Genomic DNA, 22,828 nt, shown 5'->3' on the forward strand with positions numbered 1-22,828 from the left:
CCACCCATCACAAAGGACCACCGTGGAGCCACCCGTCACAAAGGGCCACTGTGGGGCCACCCATCACAAAGGACCACTGTGGGGCACCCATCACAAAGGACCACTGTGGGGCCACCCATCATAAGGGGCCACCCATCATAAAGGGCCACTGTGGGGCCACCCATCATAAAGCGCCACTGTGGGGCCACCCATCATAAAGGGCCACTGTGGGGCCACCCATCACAAAGCGCCACTGTGGGGCCACCCATCACAAAGGACCACTGTGGGGCCACCCATCACAAAGGACCACCGTGGAGCCACCCGTCACAAAGGGCCACTGTGGGGCCACCCATCACAAAGGACCACTGTGGGGCACCCATCACAAAGGACCACTGTGGGGCCACCGATCACAAAGGGCCACTGTGGGCCCACCCATCACAAAGGGCCACTGTGGGCCCACCCATCACAAGGGCCCACTGTGGAGCCACCCATCACAAAGGGCCACTGTGGGCGCACCCATCACAAAGGGCCACTGTGGGCCCACCCATCACAAAGAGCCACTGTGGGGCCACCCATCATAAAGGGCCACTGTGGGGCCACCCATCACAAAGGACCACTGTGGGGCCACCCATCACAAAGGGCCACTGTGGGGCCACCCATCACAAAGGACCACTGTGGGGCCACCCATCACAAAGGACCACTGTGGGCCCACCCATCATAAGGGGCCACCCATCATAAAGGGCCACTGTGGGGCCACCCATCATAAAGCGCCACTGTGGGGCCACCCATCATAAAGGGCCACTGTGGGGCCACCCATCACAAAGCGCCACTGTGGGGCCACCCATCACAAAGGACCACTGTGGGGCCACCCATCACAAAGGACCACCGTGGAGCCACCCGTCACAAAGGGCCACTGTGGGGCCACCCATCACAAAGGACCACTGTGGGGCACCCATCACAAAGGACCACTGTGGGGCCACCGATCACAGAGGGCCACTGTGGGCCCACCCATCACAAAGGGCCACTGTGGGGCCACCCATCATAAAGGGCCACTGTGGGGCCACCCATCATAAAGGGCCACTGTGGGGCCACCCATCATAAAGCGCCACTGTGGGGCCACCCATCATAAAGGACCACTGTGGGGCCACCCATCATAAAGGGCCACTGTGGGGCCACCCATCATAAAGCGCCACTGTGGGGCCACCCATCATAAAGGGCCACTGTGGGGCCACCCATCACAAAGGGCCACTGTGGGCCCACCCATCACAAAGGGCCACTGTGGGCCCACCCATCACAAAGGACCACTGTGGGCCCACCCATCACAAAGGGCCACTGTGGGGCCACCCATCATAAAGGGCCACTGTGGGGCCACCCATCATAAAGCGCCACTGTGGGGCCACCCATCATAAAGGGCCACTGTGGGGCCACCCATCATAAAGGGCCACTGTGGGGCCACCCATCACAAAGGACCACTGTGGGGCCACCCATCACAAAGGGCCACTGTGGGGCCACCCATCACAAAGGACCACTGTGGGGCCACCCATCACAAAGGACCACTGTGGGGCCACCCATCACAAAGGGCCACTGTGGAGCCACCCATCACAAAGGACCACTGTGGGGCACCCATCACAAAGGACCACTGTGGGGCCACCCATCACAAAGGGCCACTGTGGGCCCACCCATCACAAAGGGCCACTGTGGGGCCACCCATCATAAAGGACCACCGTGGAGCCACCCGTCACAAAGGGCCACTGTGGGGCCACCCATCACAAAGGACCACTGTGGGGCCACCCATCACAAAGGACCACTGTGGGGCCACCCATCACAAAGGGCCACTGTGGGGCCACCCATCACAAAGCGCCACTGTGGGGCCACCCATCACAAAGGACCACTGTGGGGCCACCCATCACAAAGGACCACTGTGGGGCCACCCATCACAAAGCGCCACTGTGGGGCCACCCATCACAAAGGACCACTGTGGGGCCACCCATCACAAAGGGCCACTGTGGGGCCGCCCATCACAAAGTACCACTGTGGGGCCACCCATCCCAAAGGACCACTGTGGGGCCACCCATTAGAGGTCTTCACGGGTCTACTCGGACCCAAAGACCCGAGCCCCGACCCGGGACCTGTACGGGTCTGGATCCATATTTGTCCATATTTGTTGTGATCAATAGGGTCCGGGTCGGGTCCGTCCTATCACCATGGGTCGCGGGTCTGTTTGTGGATCCAACAAGACCCATGATTCAGTGAAAAACACAATATATATATAAAAAAAAAAAAAAAAAAGGTTGTCGGTGTCGGGAACAAGCACTGTGTGTGTTGTGTGATGATTGATTACACTAGTGCATGCACAGCCCAAATGCACCACCTCCCCCCAGGGCAATTAAGTGCGTGTTCATGTTATGTAATGAGCCAGCAGCAGCCAGCCAGCAGCGGCACGTGTTCGAGAGAGGAGCGAACGAAGATGGAGGCTTTCTTCAGCGAAGTGAAAAAAAGACTGAAAGAAAATGACTACAAGGAGGCAGCGGTGCGGCCAGGGGATGCCTGTTGCAGCCAGCGACAGCGGCTGTGGTGGACGGTGAGAGAGACGAGCAGCATGGAGCAGAAAGAGACGCTCTCTGCATCTGGACTGTGTAGACTTGCACGGCACGGCGCGTGGCCTGAGGGGAAATTGATGAGTTACAATCAGCAGCTCATATTAACAATGAAATACTGTCAATAAAATAAAATAAAATACATCTGGAATATTAATAAACATTATAGCAGGCTATGTGATTGTGACGCTGCTCTCTTTCAGCAGCAGGGACAGCTCCCCTTCCACTCAGTGCGCTGTGCGCGGCTGCACCGCTGCCGTGCTGACTCTCTGTCTCTCTCTGCTGCTGCTGCTCTGCTCTCTATGAGCGAACAGGGAAGGGTCCATAAAGACCCGAGACCCGTCTCGGGGCTCGGGTCTCTCTCAGACATCTCAAAATGGGTCTGGTACATAAATATTCTTTAACTTGATGGGTCCAATCGGATCCGGGTCCATTTCTCACGGGTCCAATAGGGTCCGGGTCCGACATTTTAGACCCGTGAAGACCTCTACCACCCATCACAAAGGACCACTGTGGGGCCACCCATCATAAAGGGCCACTTTGGGGCCACCCATCATAAAGGGCCACTTTGGGGCCACCCATCACAAAGGGCCACTGTGGGCCCACCCATCACAAAGGACCACTGTGGGGCCACCCATCATAAAGGGCCACTGTGGGGCCACCCATCATAAAGGGCCACTGTGGGGCCACCCATCACAAAGGACCACTGTGGGGCCACCCATCACAAAGGACCACTGTCACAGTTTTGGATAGGACCCAAGTGCAGAATAACCATGAGACGAGTCAGAGCTTCAAAGTCACAAAACAAAGGTTTACTGGAAACTTAAATAGCAGGTACAACCATTCTCCCTCAGGACCAAAATATCCTGACAGTGTCACACAGACATCACAGGGCTTAAATAAGAGTTCAATGTAATCAGGACAAGTGGTCTCAGCCACTGCTGATTGCGATGGCACACAGCCGTGCAGGTGAGTCCGACTCTAGGTAGCCTCCATGGCACCATCCAGTGGACGTCCTGGAGCACTACCTCAGGTGCTGACAGGACCCCCTCTCCTAGGGACGGCTCCAGACGTCCCATCAGGTAGACCAGGATTCTGGCTGTGAAAATCCCGGATCATTTGAGGGTCCATGATGTGACGGGTAGGAACTCCTCTGGGCCATATCCCTCCCAGTCGACCAGGTATTGGAACCCCCTGCCACTGCGGCGCACCTTTAACAGCCGGCGGACTGTAAACACTGGACCCCCTTCAACCATGCGAGGAGGTGGTGGCGGTGGAGGGGCTGGGACCAAAGGGCTGGTGGAGACAGGTTTTAATTGGGAGACATGAAACGTGGGATGCACTCTGAGGGACCTGGGAAGCTGGAGACGGACAGCAACAGGATTTATTACTCGAAGCACTTTAAAAAGACCAATGTAACGTTGAGCCAATTTTCGATTTTCAACTTTTAAAGGCAAATCTTTTGTGGCGAGCCAAACCTTCTGCCCCGGGCGGTACTCAGGAGCTGGGCGACGATGTGCGTTTGCGTACTTCTGGTACCGAGCGGCTGCACGAAGGAGAGAGGATCGGGCCGTTCTCCAGGTCCTCCGACAACGACGGATGAAGGCGTTCACCGAAGGCACCTCGACCTCCCTCTCGACCTCCGGGAAGAGAGGAGGCTGATAACCCAGAGAACACTGGAAAGGAGACAGACCAGAGGCAGCACATGGCAGAGAATTGTGCGAATACTCCACCCAGGGCAGCTGACTACTCCAGGTGGTGGGGTTCGTAGATGCCAGGCAGCGAAGAGTGGTCTCCAGGTCTTGGTTGAGCCGCTCAGTCTGGCCATTGGACTGAGGGTGATAACCTGAAGACAAGCTTACAGAAGCATTAAGCAGAGAACAAAACGCCCTCCAAAAGCAGGATGTAAACTGAGGTCCCCTATCAGACACTATATCCTGTGGGAGGCCATGCAACCGAAACACATGATTCACCATGAGTTGCGCAGTCTCGGCAGCAGAGGGCAGCTTCGGGAGAGGCACAAAGTGGGCAGCCTTGGAAAACCTATCAATTATCGTCAATATTGCAGTATTCCCACTGGAGGAGGGCAGGCCCGTAACAAAGTCAATGGAGATATGAGACCAGGGACGTTTCGGAATAGACAGAGGATGCAGGAGCCCAGATGGCCTCTGTCTAGGGACTTTATTTTGAGCACACGTAGCACAGGCAGCAACAAAAGAGCGCACATCTCCCACCATGGCGGGCCACCAAAACCGTTGCCGTACGAGAGACAGGGTGCGTTCAGCTCCTGGATGGCATGCCAGGTTAGACGAGTGCCCCCACTGGAGAACCCCTGAACGAGCAGACAACGGAACATACAAACGATTTGGAGGCCCCCCACCTGGCCCCGGATCCTGTTGCAACGCCTCTTGGACCACTGACTCAATAGCCCAGGAAATGGGAGAGACGATGCGTGTACTGGGCACAATGGGCTCGGGCTCTGGGTCTCTCTCGGACGAACCAAACTGCCTAGAGAGGGCATCTGGTTTCCCGTTCTTAGAACCTGGGCGATAAGACAGAGTGAACTGAAAACGGTCCAGAAACAGAGCCCACCTGGCTTGTCGAGAGTTCAGTCTTTTGGCTGCCCGGATGTACGTGAGATTTTTATGGTCCGTCCAGATGAGAAAGGGATGTGCTGACCCCTCCAGCCAGTGTCTCCACTCGTCCAACGCTAGGACCACGGCTAGCAGCTCCCGGTTCCCCACATCGTAATTTCTCTCAGCCGGATCCAGCCCACTGGAAAAAAAAGCACAAGGGTGCAGCTTCTGATCCTGTGGAGAACATTGGGACAAAACCGCACCAACACCAGTCTCTGAGGCATCCACCTCCACCACAAAAGGAAGTGTAGGATCAGGATGGGTAAGTATGGGAGCAGTGGTGAATCTTCTCTTCAACTCACCAAATGTCCTCTCCGCGACAGGCGTCCAGTTGAATCTGGATGGAGGACCAGAGGTGAGTGCGTGGAGTGGGGCTGTCACCGCACTGTAATTCCGGATGAACCGCCTATAGAAATTGGCAAAGCCTAGGAAGCGCTGAAGCTCCTTCAGCGTCGTGGGTTGCGGCCAGTCGGTTACCCCTTTGATTTTTGATGCCTCCATCCTGACGCTCCCCGCTGTCAACACGTACCCCAGGAAGGAGATCCTCTCCTTGTGGAACTCGCACTTCTCTGCCTTGACATACAGCTGGTTCTGCAGGAGGCGCTGTAACACCTGACGAACATGCTGCACATGCTCCTCCCGGGATCTGGAGAAAACCAAAATATCGTCCAAATATACAAAAACAAACTTGTTCAACATGGGGTTCCTTTGCCTTTCCGACATGCTGCCACTCCGAACGTTAACTTCCATCATTCGGACTGGCGGTCGTTCACCTTAGAAGCCGCAATGCCGACCTTAGGTTTAGGCGTGGGGGTGGGAGAGGTTAGGTTTTGGGTTAGGGTCTGGGGGAGGTTAGGTTTAGGCATAGGGGGAGGTTAGGTTTGGCGTGGGGGTTGGGAGAGGTTAGTGAAAAACGGGGAATATAGACCCCCTTTCGGAGTGCCGATATTTCGGAGTGGCAGAACGTCGGAGTGGCAGCACGTCGGAGTGGCAGCATGTAACCGTTCAACATGTCTCTCAAAACGTCATTTACTAATGCTTGGAAGACCGCCGGAGCATTAGTAAGGCCAAATGGCATAACCAGATACTCATAGTGGCCCGTGTGAGTGTTGAAGCCCGTCTTCCACTCATCCCCCTCACGGACCCGAACCAGGTTGTAGGCATTTCTGAGGTCCAATTTAGAAAACACCGTGGCTCCCTGCAGAAAATCAAACGAAGAAGCAATCAGAGGTAACGGATACCGGTTTCTGATGGTAACAGTGTTCAAACCTCTGAAGTCGATGCAGGGCCGTAATGAACCATCCTTTTTTCCCACAAAAAAAAACCCAGCCCCAGCCGGGGAGGTTGAGGGTCGGATGAATCCAGTAGCGAGAGCCCCTTTGATGTACTCCTCCATAGCTGCAGTCTCAGGCGCAGACAGCGAATAAAGCCGGCCCTTGGGGGGAGAAGTGCCCGGCAGTAGGTCTATCGCACAGTCATACGGTCTGTGGGGTGGCAATGTTGTGGTCCGGCGCTTGGAGAAACACAGGCTGAGATCAGCATACTCGCTAGGCACTCCAGACAGATCCGGTGGCTCAGAGGAATCTGGAGGGAGAGACTCAGGAGCACAAAAAGCGGACAGCAAACAGCTTGCATGACAAGAGCGCCCCCACTCCAAAATATTGCCTGTAGGCCAATCCACATGAGGGTTATGCTGAACTAGCCAGGGGTGGCCCAAAACAACAGGAAAATCAGGCGAATCAAGCATGTGCAATTGAATGGTTTCACTGTGGTTACCTGAAACTCGTAGCTTTACTGGATCAGTGACGTCTCGAACCAGTCCGGTGCCCAACGGACGTCCATCCAAGGTTGTCACCCTCTGGGGTTCGGGTAGAGCCGAAAACTTTATCTTGTACCTTTAAGCAAATGAAATGTCCAGAAAACAACCGGCAGCCCCCGAGTCGAGCAGCGCGGTTATAGAAAAATCCTCTCCCCCCCAGGAAAGCACAGCAGGAATTTTACAACAAGAAACGCTTGGGGAGAACATAGTATGGCTCACCAGAACCCCCCCCAGTCACTGGTAAGCCCGCTCTTTTGCCGCCTTCTCAGGACAGGTCTCCACCACATGTCCTGAACCTCCACAGAAAAAACACCTCCTCTCCCTCATTCTCCTCCCTCTCTCCTCCTCCGAGAGATGAGTGCGACCGAGCTGCATTGGCTCACTTGGAATCTCCACTTGACGAGCTGTAGAGGAAGCAGAAGAGTTAATATGTGGAAAGCCCCTCCTCGGAGCCTCTCGGGAGGACTCGGCAAACCTCGGCGGAAAATCCCTCCTCGGAGCCTCTCGGGAGGACTCGGCGAAGTTCGGCGCCCTGGACCACGCCCCCCGGCTTCTCTCCCGGCGGCGCTCTCGGATCCTGGCATCCAAACTCAGTGCGAGGGTAATCATCGCCTCCAATCCTCCGGCTACCTCACGAGCGGCCAACTCGTCCTTTAATTCCTCCGATAATCCCTGGATAAACGTGGGTAATAGTGTGTACTCCGGCCAGGCCGTCTCCGCGGCCAGAACACGGAACTCCAAAGTATATTCCGCCACCGAACCTCGACCCTGGCGGAGATTTAACAGGCGAGCGGCCATCTCTCTCCCTTGAGCGGGATGATCAAAAATACGCTTCATCTCCTCAGCAAACAAATCAAAATTGAAACACACAGCAGACTGTCTCTCCCAAAGTGCATTCGCCCACTGTAGTGCCCGGCCTTTTAACAGCGTGATCACATACCCCACCTTGGAAACATCGGATGAAAACGAGGATGGCTGGAGAGCAAAAACAAATTAACATTGGGCAAGAAAACCCCGACATCCCTCTGGATCTCCCCCGAACCTCTCAGGAGCGGAGACATGGGGTTCCCGTGGGCTTACTTCCCCTGCTGCTGCTGCGGGAGCAGCTGGTGGTGGCACGGGCGGATCAGCAGGTCCCGGAGGCGGCACCGGGGCAAGACTCTGGACCGCGGCAGTCACAGCGGTGAGCTGATTGTGAAAGTCTGTAAGAGCCTGACCGTGCCGTGCTAGAGTCTCTCGTAACTGGTTTAACTCCGCTGGATCCATGATGGTCAGGATATTCTGTCACAGTTTTGGATAGGACCCAAGTGCAGAATAACCATGAGACGAGTCAGAGCTTCAAAGTCACAAAACAAAGGTTTACTGGAAACTTAAATAGCAGGTACAGTGGTCTGCAGAACTGGGAGGGCCCAACGCTGCGGCGTTGCAGCGGCCTCCCGTGGCCTCCCGTGGCCTGCCGCGGCTTCCCGGAGTATTTTTCTTCACCAGCAGCTGCAGTGCGCAAAAGAGCCGCCAGGTGGCACGTGTGAGCAGTCTCTACAGGCGGAAGTCACCTGTGCGTTCGTTCCAAACATTTCCATCTTTGAAGCACCTCAAAGACAGAGTGACTTGTAACGTTACAATAATTCAAGGTGAGTGAGTTTCAATTCATGTTAAGGTTAATGTTCAAACACCAGCTGTTTACATATTTCCCAGAAAGCTATAACTTTTTACACATACAGCCATGGGGTGTATATAAACCCCTCGCAAATACTGCATGATATAGTGAAGTGGGGGAAGTTTGACCATAACAACATTGCACGCGGTTTCTTTACCAAAATGCTTTGCATTGCAGATTGAATAATAAAAAAGGCAAACTGGTCAACGTGACGCGAGGGGGACGTGCGGGCGGCATTAAACGAACGCACCCAAGTATGTTAGAGAAGCAGTATAGCGGAGGGGAGGCGGACCTCTGAGCCTTCCTCATCGGACCATCGTGATTAATTACCTGTTTGAATTACAAATTTGCAGATTTAATCGTAAAAAAGGCCAATTCCACTCAACGTAACGCTCGTGGGAGGTGCAAGCGTTGTTGAACAAGCGCGCCCTAAGTAGCCTACAGTGTCAGTGCAGTTCAGACTGGGGAGGCGGACTAGCAGATTCAGCAGAAGTCATTTGTGTTGTGGAAAATGTTTTTCACATTCTTTCCTGTTTTAAACCCAATGTGAGTAATGAACAGGTCTTCAACTGTGAATTCAACTCGCCTATTTGCATGAAGTCGCTTCCATTACATCCATGCTGCTGCTGTGTTTATCTCTCTCCAATAGCGTTAGGTTCAAAGCCACACGATAACTAACGTTATCCGCCAGTAATTCTCCCTGTTTTCTGCCAGCAACACACACGTTGTTGGTCAGGATCTGTATCGTTAACGTTATTTGTTTTGGCCTTTCAATATTACTGGTAGTGATATAGTGCTTAGTTCAGCCGCTTGACTGTACTTATTAGTAGCCTATCCAGTGGTGTCTCTCATGCAGAGATCAGCTGTCAGGTTGTGAACGTGCAGCGTCGCAGCCAAACAGTAGCCTATTGCAGCTACTTCATAAACCAATTAATGAATTCATAAATACCACCGCAATGGCTATTTGGTTGACATCGCACCCTCGCAACCCTAATCACATATATTATTTTGTTGTTGTTTTTCAGGACAACCCTCCCTTGCTGACGAGCCTTCAGTGAGACAAAGTGCTCCACCCTCCAAGCTACTGTACTGTAGCCTACTTGCCGTGCTGGGACCAGACGAGAGCATTTTCAAGAATAAAAGTTGAAACAAACAATACTCATTGACAGAACAGAAGGCAATCATTTGATCTGAAACACTGCAATATCATATCACTGAGCTTAAAGAAAGGCTCAACAGTGTGAATGAATGAAATATAAAACAGGTACTGCTGCTAAATTAAATTGCAGCCACTGTACATTACACATAACCTCTGTTAATATGTATGCTGTTAATTAACAGTCTATAGTGGTTCTTGCTGAAACGCGTACGTTGTTGCAGTGTTTGAAACAGGAATAAAACCCTCAAAGGACATTTTTTGAGTGCTAGATCCTTCTCTCTGCTGCCCTATGGAAAGCTTTTTTATCCGGTGAGCTTCAGCTGATAGCTGCTTTGAACATTGTGAATAGCAATGCCCTTCCCCCCAGTCCTTTGTTTTGCTAATTCACCCTGCCACCCTGCAGACACTGAGAAGGTTTTTGTTTTAGAACAGGTTTTCAACGTGACGCGTTTTCTATACACAAACTGGATTTCCCCTGTTTCCCATATAAGTAAAATAGCCTAACAATAAGATATATAGGCTACAGTAGGACAATTTGAACAAACGGTGACTAATCTGCATGGCATTCCACCAGTGAAACATGATTTTATTGAACAGAAGAGGCTGGTTGGCCACAACAGGGTGTAATATTGACACTGGAAATAATGTAGCCCATGTGTTTTTTTTGTAACTTTATTTTTAAGGTTTTTGTTTTAGAACAGAGTGCATCATTTTCCAACATTTCTCCACATGAGTGACAGTTTTACAAATGCAAACTCACAAAAAAAAAAAAAAAACATTCAGGTCATCATGATGGGTGTTACAGATCAATTCTTAGTTTTTTAATAGTTAGCTTTGTGTTAAGTTATGTTGTTCGGTTACTTGTTCCAATCAGCTTCAGAGAGAGAGAGAAGAATAGAGCGAAAAATAGAGAGAAAAAATGGAATGAGACATGCATGTATAATATCCCTTACGAAAAAGTCACATGTGGAAATCACATGTGATTTTGAAATATGTGGTTTTTGGACACACGTTTCGTGTGACTCAACCACATGTTTTAATATCACATGTGGATGTTCACATGTCAAGCCACATGTGGAAGTCACATGTGATTTTGAAATGCCACATGTGATTGACATGTGGTTTTAATTGTGTGGAATTGTGTGGAAAATCACATGTGATTATGGAATATATGTGGTTTTTGGACACATGTTTCGTGTGATTCAGACCACATGTGATTGACATGTGGTTTTAATATCACATGTGGGAATATTCACATGTGGATACTCACATGTGGAAAATCACATGTGATTTTGGAATATATGTGGTTTTTGGACACATGTTTTGTGTGATTCAGACCACATGTGATTGACATGTGGTTTTAATATCACATGTGGATATTCACATGTGGGAAATCACATGTGATTCTGGAATATATGTGGTTTTTGGACACATGTTTCGTGTGATTAAGACCACATGTGATCGACATGTGGTTTTAATATCACATGTGGGAATATTCACATGTGGATATCCACATGTGACCTTGAACCACATGTGGTTTTAGGACACGTGGTTTTGTTATTCCCTCCACATGTGAATATTCCCACATGATATTAAAACCAAATGTGATTCAATATGTTGTGGACCACATGTGGTTTTGGCACACGTTTTGGTTTTTCACATGTGATTCAACATGTGGTTGAAATGTGTAATTTCCATGTCCAACAACCACATGTGGTTCAAGATCACATGTGGGAATATTCACATGTGGTTGAAACGCATGAACCTTCCAACATGATCTTGAACCACATGTGATTGTTGGGACATGTGTTACATGCCAATTGGAATAACATGTGAAAAACCAAAACACATTTCTCCAAAACCACATGTGGAAAACATAGAATCACACATGGTTTCAACATTACATGTGGGAATATTCCCATGTGGATGGAATAACATGAACAACAAATTCACATGTCCTAAGATCACATGTGGGAACATTCACATGTATTAGTAGACAACCACATGTGAATGATCCCTTCTTTGACACATTTTCCACATAATTTCAGATTACATACAATTTGACACATACCAGTAGGTTATTTGCAACACACAACACATGTACAAGAATAAAATTATCTTATTTATTAACAAAACTTCACCTTTTCATAACTGCATTTATCATACATCTCTAGAAAAGGGAGTGATTGACAGATCGCATGTACAGTGATCACGGAACAATTGCAGGTGAAGCTGCAGCTCTGATGGATGAAAAATAAAGATGGCAACAGCCACCACTTCAACTCCAAACGGGAGACCAAAATCAAAGGGAGTGATTGACAGATTGCATGTACATGTACAGTGATCATGGAACAATTGCAGGTGAAGCTGCAGCTCTGATGGATGAAAAATAAAGATGGCAACAGCCACCACTTCAACTCCAAACGGGAGACCAAAATCAAAGGGAGTGACTTGACAGATCGCATGTACAGTGATCATGAACAATAGCAGGCGGAGCTGCAGCTTTGGGAAACCCCCCAAGGATGAAAAATAAAGATGGCAACAGCCACCACTTCAACTCCAAACGGGAGACCAAAATCAAAGGGAGTGATTGACAGATTGCATGTACATGTACAGTGATCATGGAACAATTGCAGGTGAAGCTGCAGCTCTGATGGATGAAAAATAAAGATGGCAACAGCCACTTTTTGGGGAGTTTAGCTCGATTGCCATTTTGTCCCCACTTACCCTAAATATACACTGTCTTTACGGTCACTCTCGATGCAGTATGGAGAGAGGGGTCATATTTAGCGATACAACAGTGGAGGCGGCACTACCGTTCAAAGGCAACAAAACACAGCGCCTAAAGCTCTATGCACATGTGTACATGTTGTGACTAGTTTATTCACCATGCTATGAAATAAGAATCCATAGTTGCATGAAACATTATTTCCATAGTAAATCCATACCGGGTCACTTCCTTGTTTGTCTGTGGACAGCGCTTCCACGCATGCGTTATTTGCACATGCGCTGTACACCCGGCAGCGATGTTTACTAAATATTTATTTACCTCAAAAAATTGTTTTTCTGCATTTTGGATTAGTACCCGAGTCACAAGATGTACATAGAGCTTTTTGGCACTTTGTTTTGTTGCCTTTGAACGGCAGTACGGTTCTATCGCTAAATATGACCCCTCTCTCCATACTGCATCGAGAGTGACTGTAAAGACAGTGTATATTGGGGGGATATGGCAATCGAGCTAAACTCCCCAAAAAGTGGCCTATCCCTTTGTAATAACTATGCTAGGGTGTCATGTGAGCTTCTTGTGAGCCTTCAGAACTTGGGGCTGTCATGTCCCTTTCAGGGACAGCTTCCTGTGAGACTTCAGAACTTGGGGGTGTCATGTCCCTTTCAGGAACACCTTCTCTGCCGCTGACAAGTCTTCTGATCTTGTTGGTTCCCCTGTGAAAATTTAAATATCATTAGAATAGCCCCGTGAAAATTTTAATATCATTAGAATAATCAAGGCAATTTCACAAACATACTGGGGTATTACAACCAAAACTAGGCAAACCTAGTGTAGTCCGGCTGTGAACTGAAACATTTGATTCAGGACTTTATATTCACAAATGGTCCCATAACTTACACAAAATCTATGATGCATAGAGCAACATTCTCAGAATTTTGGGCAACACCCTATGCCCTAAAACAGATGCTGTAAAATGTGCCATGGATAATGGATGGAGATGCAATAAATCCAACAGAAAATGCTACAACAGAATCTGTGCCCCTACGCCCCGACTACAATTACAGCTCTATTATGAAACGAATACAACCCTAACACTGCAGGGGATACAGGCAGAGAGATACACCAGATATCAGACCAGAACACTAATTGAGCACAGATCGGCTCTTCTCCTTTCAGAGAGAGCCTGGAGATGCAAGGTTAGCCTTCTTCTAATGGCTTTTCGGCAGAGAGGATGATGCCTTGTGGCACATCCCCTCCACCCCTTCATGCTCAGAACGCCCACAAGTTTAGCCTCAGGCAGGAAAATGTTTATCACATCACTGATGACATCACAATCGTGACAGACACCGCCAATTTTAATTAAGATATATCAATATAATATAAGCATGAATTAAGGTCAGGTTACATTCTATACGTTTTACACCCACTTTCAGTGATAGAGAAAACTAGAGAAACTTACTGTTCTTTGTCGCACTGCCTCACATCCTTCAACTTCTGGGCCATGCACTGTCTGATTAGAACCTCACTGGTGTTTGGGAACACAGCTTGCACTTGGTCTGTTGGAACAACAACAAAATACAAATTTACTTCAAGGTAAATTAAATTAAATAACTTAAGTTAACAAACAAAACAAAACAAAAAGACAGACCTCTTGACCAGAATATTTATTTTACACTATATTTTAGGCACTGTGTTTTGTTGACTTTGAGCCGCGATCCGCTTGGTCCTGTTTTAGTGCTGTCCATTTAACTACTGCACACCCTGACCCTCCAAACTGCACGGACAGTTGCTGTGAAGACGTGTATATCGATGTTTATTGGGGGCGATATGGAAAATTCGCTAAACTCCCCAAAAAGTGGCCTATCCATTTAAGTTTTTCAACTTATATCATCAAATGATGGTACTAACATGCATTGTCTGTGATCAGATTGCAATCCGATAGTGTGCTTGAAAACATTAGCATACCGTTGTTGCAGAGATCACGGGTCCCAGGCTGCTCCGCCGTTTCATGGGGAAGGGGTGGGGTGGTGCTGGTGGAGGCAGCAGTGGCTTCAGGAGACGACAGGAGAGACAGAGGCAGAGGGAAAGACAGTAGAGAGGCAGAGAAGGAGACAGGGATAGAGGTCATTATCACCTGACACTAACATGCATTTTTTTCTGAGATCAGACTGCAGCGCATCAGAGTCAAAGTAGCAAAAAATAAATATAAAAAAATATAAAAAATAAATAGATAAATGTATTTATTCCAAATCTATTTTTTTGACTAAATAATATTATATAGTATTTGTGTATTTAAATTAATATCCTTGCTTCTTTGTATACCACTATGCTGAGAACATCTGCACTATATTTGCAGAGCCTATTTGAATGTTGTTGTTTTTTAGTCACATTTGCAGGGTTCTCATACCTCCTAAAAATCAAATTCAAAGACTTTGCAAGGAATTTCCAGACCCAATTCTCTTAAATTTGAGGGCCGGGCAGAACTTTCAAAATAATGTAATGAGAACCATGTGCTGATTTTGTAAGGACTAAATAAGGACCCTACCGTTGTTGGGAGAGGGGACAGGGTCCCAGTCCGCTCCGGCACTTCGTGTGTGGGTGGGGTGGTGGTGGTGGAGACGGCAGTGGCTTCAGGAGACGACGGGAGACACAGGCAGAGAGAGAGAGAGGAAAGAGAGACACAGAGGAGAGAGAGAGGCAGAGACAGGGATAGAGGCCATTGACGCCTGGCGTATTTTCTGTGATCAGATTGCAATCGGATAGTGCTTGACCACATTAACCTGATTTAATTTACACCTGGTAATAATGTATCTCCAGTGTTCACATTGAAATCAGGTAAGCTCCATAGCATAGAGCAGTAGAAAAACTGCAGTGACTGTTGTTGTATGTGGATTGAGAGGATGCATTGCATGTACACTTGTGTTCAATGTGGTCACAATTAGAGATGCAACGGTATGAGTTTTTGATATTGGTATGATAACCTTGGACAAAAATACCACGGTTTCACGGTATTGCGGACCTTTATGTGTTATTGTGAAATCTGGCAACAAAAAAATAGCCTACATGTAGCGCTTTCGTCGTATCCACTAGCCTGAGATACAGCGCTCCAGATCCTTTTAACTTTAAATAGTCCTATTTGTATGCTATACCATGTTAATTTATATGAAATAACTCTTAATGTAGGGTATGAGAGTGTAACTGTGATTTTAAACCGTTATATGTATTTATTTATTGCACCCAAACCTAGAGCAGCAATTACTTATAATCCCTTATTTACTTTGAAAATTGGTGTATTACCCTTTAAACTCACAATGGCCTAATATTACTTTATCCGTTTTGTTTCCCAGGTACTGGATTCCCTCAGGTAAGGCAAACACTTAGAATATCAAGACAGTAATCATAAATCCACACAACTCAGGTAAGTATGAAAATAGAATGGGATTTAGTTATAAAACAAATAAAACAATTATCACAGTTAACATAAATTCACTTTTCCTTCAAGTATGCGTTTTCTTTTACAGGAAAATATACCTTTTTGTTTGTGACACAAGCCAGGTAAGTATTATTAAATAACCAAACAGCTATACCAACCAGACAAACATCATTTCACTAATGAATGTTATCAAACTCTGAAATCAGCAATTCAAATATCAAAATAATATCCCAGTCAATAACCTTATTTTTATACAATGCACATGAAATGTAAACCCCTTTGCTTTACCTCTGGTATTATATAATATAAATTGTGGGCCCACCTTTAAATGCCAATACCTCTAGCTAAGCCGGCACACCTAACTAACCCCAGTTGCAGGCCTGTTTCGAAGCTTGGGATCGGTGTGGCCTCAAACCAAATGGCCCCTTCACTCCAAGGGGAGCTTTAAAATCAAGTGTGAGGTACCTCTTTAGCAAGCAAGATGAACGCGTTTATCGTACTGTCATCATCAGCACGGATGCATGTCTGGACAGGCAGCGCAGCAACAGCAGTTGTGATCCACGGGAAGGAGAAACGGAATGGCCGGGGCTAGCAGCTCCAAGCCCAGGCGGAGATTTTCCTCTGTTGTCTCCCGTCCGAAACAGTAGAGATCGCCGGTGGATACTTAGCCTTAGCTTCACGAGGTCTTACTGGCCTGGCAAGACACCAGCTATCGCTAGCCACTTGTGGGCTAAAACTATGACACGCTCTGCACAGTTACTGTTTAGCTCTGCTAACGAACATCACCGTTAGCCGTCCACCAAGTGATTCTGTCCAGCGTCCAGTCCTCTTCAGCGCTCGCAAAGCACCTCTTTACCAATGTCCTCGGGTTGACAACTTGGCAACCGACACGCTGTTAGTTTAACGCGAGTTAAAACTAGTAAACGTCTAGAAATCAAATTCGGGTTTCTCCAACCTCCTCTTGCAGCAACTGACTGCTTGCCTGTTCCAAAACACACTGGCCGCTTCCCCAGCTCAAACCCGCCCCTGCTCCACTCACAACCAATCACAACGTTAGACAGGTGATGTCCCCCTTTATGGACCAATGGGAAACAGAATACAACGTAGGTGAACGTGAAACAAGGTAGGCTGTCTCAACATGTGCTGACACAACATGTACGTTGTGAACAACAATGCTGGTTACAGATTGTTTTTAAAGTGACAGGACCAGTTAAGATTACAGGAATGAAATTGACAGTTTGATACAGCCTAATACTACAATCACTGTACATCTATACACATTTTAAATGGGGATATTTACTTTTAGTTTTATATTTAATTCAAATGCTTTTAGTCAGGGAGTATGGGGAAATATTTAATTCTATTGCTTTTAATTCTGGGAATATAACCACCAGGGGTTACATACATAAAAAAAAATTGCGGTTGAACCAAATGCATTTTATTTTATTTAATCTAATTAACTCATGTAAAATTAAAACACACATGCTTATCTTTTGTCAAATCGGATTGGACACTGGACATAAATGATTGTTTCAATGTTAATACACACACACACACACACACACACACACACACACACACACACACACACACACACACACACACACACTTATTCGTATCCAAAAGTACTATAGGGCAAATATTAGAGATCCAGATATTTTTGAAGAAAGTTGCTGTACAGCACAGTCTATGATAGAACAAACACTGGATGCTTGTGTGTATCCATCCTCACTCTGTCTTGGGGACGTTTAGCCTACACCCTTACTTTCAAGTGGTCAAGCACTACCCGATTGCAATCTGATCACAGAAAACACATGTTAATGCCAGGTGTAAATGGCCACATAGAGACAGAGGGGGATAGATATGATGGGCACCACTGCTAATTATTTAGCTAAAGCTAGCTACAGCAGGGTTCATACAGACATCACATTACAAGATTACATTTAAAGACTTTCAAGTACTCTTTCAAGCACTTGGTTTGGAAATAGGCTATTTTCAAGGTGCAGTACTTGATCCCCCCCTCAAAATCAAAGCACTTCAAGGAACCCTGTTACAGTGAATAAAACAAGTATAGCTACACATTCACTTACACTATAGGCAGCACACTGCATTAGAGGGGATTTAGAACCACAACCCTTATGATATTAACAGAACTTACCACAATGTATCCAGAGGTTGCACTGCAAGAGAAAAGGAAAATTCAATCTTTAGCAAGCTAACTTTTGACAAAGTCAGGCCTTAACAATAAAAGTAACAAACAGCACTTGCCAGATTATGTTTCCACATATTTTCCTTAGCATGGGAAGCTGCCAGCTAGCTCACGTTTTATTTTCTGTGTGCTGGAGGCATTTTCATGGCACAATTGTGTCAAACAATGCACTGTTAGCAGCATGCAATGCAGACCTTAGCTAACGTTGCACTAATAGACTACTGTTGCTCACGGAGGAAGAAAAAAGCATTGTATCTATGAATGGCAGGCTTACTACATGCTGCATAGCTTACGTTAGCTAACAGCTAGCTAACAGCAATTCCCACACAACTAACATTAAGCTAACTAACGCTAGCGAACTGTGATAACAATACCATGACCTCAACCACGAGTGCTCGTCTTATTTCCTTCAAAGCCCTTCAACCAAACCATGTAACGCTAGGTTAAGCTAACGTGATAGCCTAGCTACTTCAAACCAAGTTATTCTGCGCAGCTGGGGCTAGCATGCAGTAAACGTTAGATGCCCTAAACCAAACCATAGCAGTTGTTTTTTAACATTTGGCACGCAATGCAGACAATATATATAACATGCGCCATGTCGCCATCCAGGCGTTGTTGCTCGCTGAGACAAGAAAACTGCATTTTAATACATGACAGGCCTGACATATGCTACGTTAGCTAGCTAGATGCTAACGTTAGCTGTCGTCTATTCTGAGCTGACTGAGCCCATTACGTTAGCTGTCGTCTGTCTGGCCGAGTTGTTTTAACCTAAAATGAACGGCCAGTTTTGAAGAAAAACGTTACCAGTATGTAAAAATGTTTTGTCCTTACCTCAGACCTCAATGGCTTCACTCAGCACGGGACAGCAGTGCCGTGCGACTGGTGCAACTGCGGAGTGTGTTAAAAAGAATTGGAGGGAAATTAACAGATACTTTTATTCTCCGTTGTCAACACTGCGCATGCGCATGGATGTTTGATCTAATACTAGAGACTTGATGAAAACCACAAATTAAAGACTGATATCCCGCTGCCACTTTACGTTGTATCCGACAATAAAAAATGGTTCAACCATAAATATGAATAAAAAACTTTATATTAGATTATCAAATTATTAATTTTCAGCTATTGGAGTGGATACAATTAAAATTGAATGAAAAGCTGCATGCTTTTGTTTTATCAGTGCACACATTAAATTCTCACATGTGGAAAATGTTATTCACATGTGAATAAAGCATAATCACATGTGCGATTGCACGTTTCACATGTGACTTTGACACATGTAAAATTATCACATGTGGAAAATGTCTTTCACATGTGAATAAATCATAATCACATGTGAGATTGCAAGTTTCACATGTGACATTGACACACATAACATTTTCACATGTGGAAAATGTCATTCACATGTGAATAAATCATAATCACATGTGAGATTGCATGTTTCACATGTGACTTTGACACACATAACATTTTCACATGTGGAAAATGTCTTTCACATGTGAATAAATCATAATCACATGTGAGATTGCATGTTTCACATGTGACTTTGACACACATTAAATTCTCACATGTGGAAAATGTTATTCACATGTGAATAAAGCATAATCACATGTGCGATTGCACGTTTCACATGTGACTTTGACACATGTAAAATTATCACATGTGGAAAATGTCTTTCACATGTGAATAAATCATAATCACATGTGAGATTGCAAGTTTCACATGTGACATTGACACACATAACATTTTCACATGTGGAAAATGTCATTCACATGTGAATAAATCATAATCACATGTGAGATTGCATGTTTCACATGTGACTTTGACACACATAAAATTATCACATGTGGAAAATGTCTTTCACATGTGAATAAATCATAATCACACGTGAGATTGCATGTTTCACATGTGACTTTGACACACATTAAATTCTCACATGTGGACAATGTTATTCACATGTGAATAAATCATAATCACATGTCAGATTGCACGTTTCACATGTGACTTTGACACACGTAAAATTATCACATGTGGAAAATGTCTTTCACATGTGAATAAATCATAATCACATGTGAGATTGCAAGTTTCACATGTGACATTGACACACATAACATTTTCACACGTGGAAAATGTCATTCACATGTGAATAAATCATAATCACATGTGAGATTGCATGTTTCACATGTGACTTTGACACACATAAAATTATCAGATGTGGAAAATGTCTTTCACATGTAAATAAATCATAATCACACGTGAGATTGCATGTGTCACATGTGACTTTGACACACATTCAATTCTCACATGTGGAAAATGTTATTCACATGTGAATAAATCATAATCACATGTGAGATTGCACGTTTCACATGTGACTTTGACACACGTAAAATTATCACATGTGGAAAATGTCATTCACATGTGAATAAATCATAATCACATGTGAGATTGCAAGTTTCACATGTGACATTGACACACATAACATTTTCACATGTGGAAAATGTCATTCACATGTGAATAAATCATAATCACATGTGAGATTGCATGTTTCACATGTGACTTTGACACACATTAAATTCTCACATGTGGAAAATGTTATTCACATGTGAATAAATCATAATCACATGTGAGATTGCACGTTTCACATGTGACTTTGACACACATAAAATTATCACATGTGGAAAATGTCTTTCACATGTGAATAAATCATAATCACATGTGAGATTGCAAGTTTCACATGTGACTTTGACACACATTATACTTTCACATGTGGAATATTTCATTTCACATGTGAGATTGCACGTTTCACATGTGAAAGTGAGTTTTCACATGTGAAATGGAAGATTTCACATGTGAATTACATGTGACTTTTTCGTAAGGGATATAATACATTCAATGTGAAAATACACATGGGCCTTCCTCAGCGTTGGTCTTTGACTGAAACGTTCGTTGCTGCTGCCCAGGTACATGAGGAAATAAATCAACAAAAAGACATTTGGAGTGCTGGCTTTTCTCTTGTTCATATCTCGTGCTTGCCCTGCACCCAGTGAGTTTTTAAATATGTTCGAGTGTGCTTGCAACCTGACTTTCTACTTAATATTTCTAGTGTGGACATAGGAGGTTGTTGTACAGAATTGTTAAGTCGTGTCAAAATAAAACTGTTGAAAGTTGAAAATACTTGAAAAGGTGCCTTTCTGGCTTCACTTTCAGCTATTCAAAACCCAGTATTAATTTGATCTCTGAGATTATTTTTAACCAGTAATCTTGGATTGCTGGGCATTTCCAAAATATGTGATAGTGATCAGCCATTGAATTATTGCATTTTCTCCAGCAATTACCGGATTCTGGTCTATCGTTCTGTAAATATTTTCTTATTGGAGTAATAAAAAAATCTGATAAGGTTCTTCCATGAAAATTCTCTCCATTGAGCCCATGTGGTTTGAGCTGATGACAAGAATGGCAACTTGAATTTGAGGTCTTCATACTTTTCCTCCGTCATGTTCATGAAGTAGGTTCTTGATGGATGTCTGTAGCAATCATGTCATGCTGTCTGACTCAGCTGCTTCTGCTCAGTTGAACATGGAGCTGTACGATGCTGTGATTTACTGAAAAAGAAATTAAATTATTATTATTATTACTACCTACAAAATAATAACAAGCCCATACATCATCTTCTTTCTGTTAGCAACCGAAGCAGTTTGTTTACAAACAACCTGATCTTTATGGAACCTATGTTAAGTCCCACTATAAACCATTATCTGTCGTCGTTTCACGTTTTACTGAAAAATGCTGCCACCAGATTAAAGAAAAGACCCTGTGTGATGTTGACTGATGTGTTTTTTTAATGTAATGTGCGCGTTAGTTTTCTTAATTCCCTGATTGAAAAACAGCATGGCTCAGACAACAAGCTAGCTCCATATGCAGCTCCAGTCCAAAACAGAGCTATCTACTGTAGATTGATTAGCGTTACTGTAGCTACACCATGATGCATGACCGCGCATCAGTCAATATCACATAGGCCTAAATGTTTTCTTTAATCTGGTGGGAAAAAAATGCAATCAAAGTTAAAACGACACAGATATTATGGTTTACACGGGACTTAGATTTAGCTCCCATTAGCCATGTTCGCTAGCCACTTCACTTTATGGCTACTACCCTCCATAAGCAGACTACAGGCATCAGATAGGCTACCAAATAGCCTACCAACAGCACAGAACCATGTTCCTTGAGGAAACGATTAGCGGTACCATGGGGTTAATCACTGTTAACGTTACACATTCAGTTGCAGTTATCTAACGGTGGCATGGCAAGCCTTAGCAAACTCCCTAATGTTAGCGTATGATGCTAACGTTAGCTAACACAGGCCTGCTGTAGGCGACAATCTCATAATCTCCTGGCGGAGATAATAATAACAAGCCCATACATCATCTTATTTCTGTTAGGCTACTACCATAAGCAGAAATGATGTCTTACCTTCACTGTTGTGTTACAAATTTGATGGATAAGTACACACTGTAGCCTATTTCCACAGCGCTGCGTGGCATAACATACTATTATTTATTTATTTATTTATTTACCGGTATTAACGTTAGACAGCCTTCTTCTTCTTTGGTT

At 45.6% G+C, this 22,828-nt stretch overlaps 1 protein-coding gene and 1 long non-coding RNA gene across 2 annotated transcripts in view; one reads left to right on the forward strand and one right to left on the reverse strand.

Moving 5' to 3' along the window:
- The window catches only part of LOC310791991 (NLR family CARD domain-containing protein 3-like), a gene marked incomplete at both ends in the record, with an annotated part of 59,442 nt that overhangs the window by 23,776 nt on the left and 12,838 nt on the right, over positions 1-22,828 (forward strand). The window lies entirely within an intron of this gene.
- LOC310792179 lies at positions 13,011-15,255 on the reverse strand. Its single transcript, XR_014553488.1, has 4 exons — positions 15,121-15,255; positions 14,541-14,624; positions 14,035-14,131; positions 13,011-13,288 (listed from the first exon to the last, which is right to left on the reverse strand). It is a non-coding gene; the product is annotated as an uncharacterized lncRNA (long non-coding RNA).

Source organism: Poromitra crassiceps (assembly GCF_964638095.1).
Source record: "Poromitra crassiceps genome assembly, chromosome: 17".
NCBI classification, from domain to species: domain Eukaryota; kingdom Metazoa; phylum Chordata; class Actinopteri; order Beryciformes; family Melamphaidae; genus Poromitra; species Poromitra crassiceps.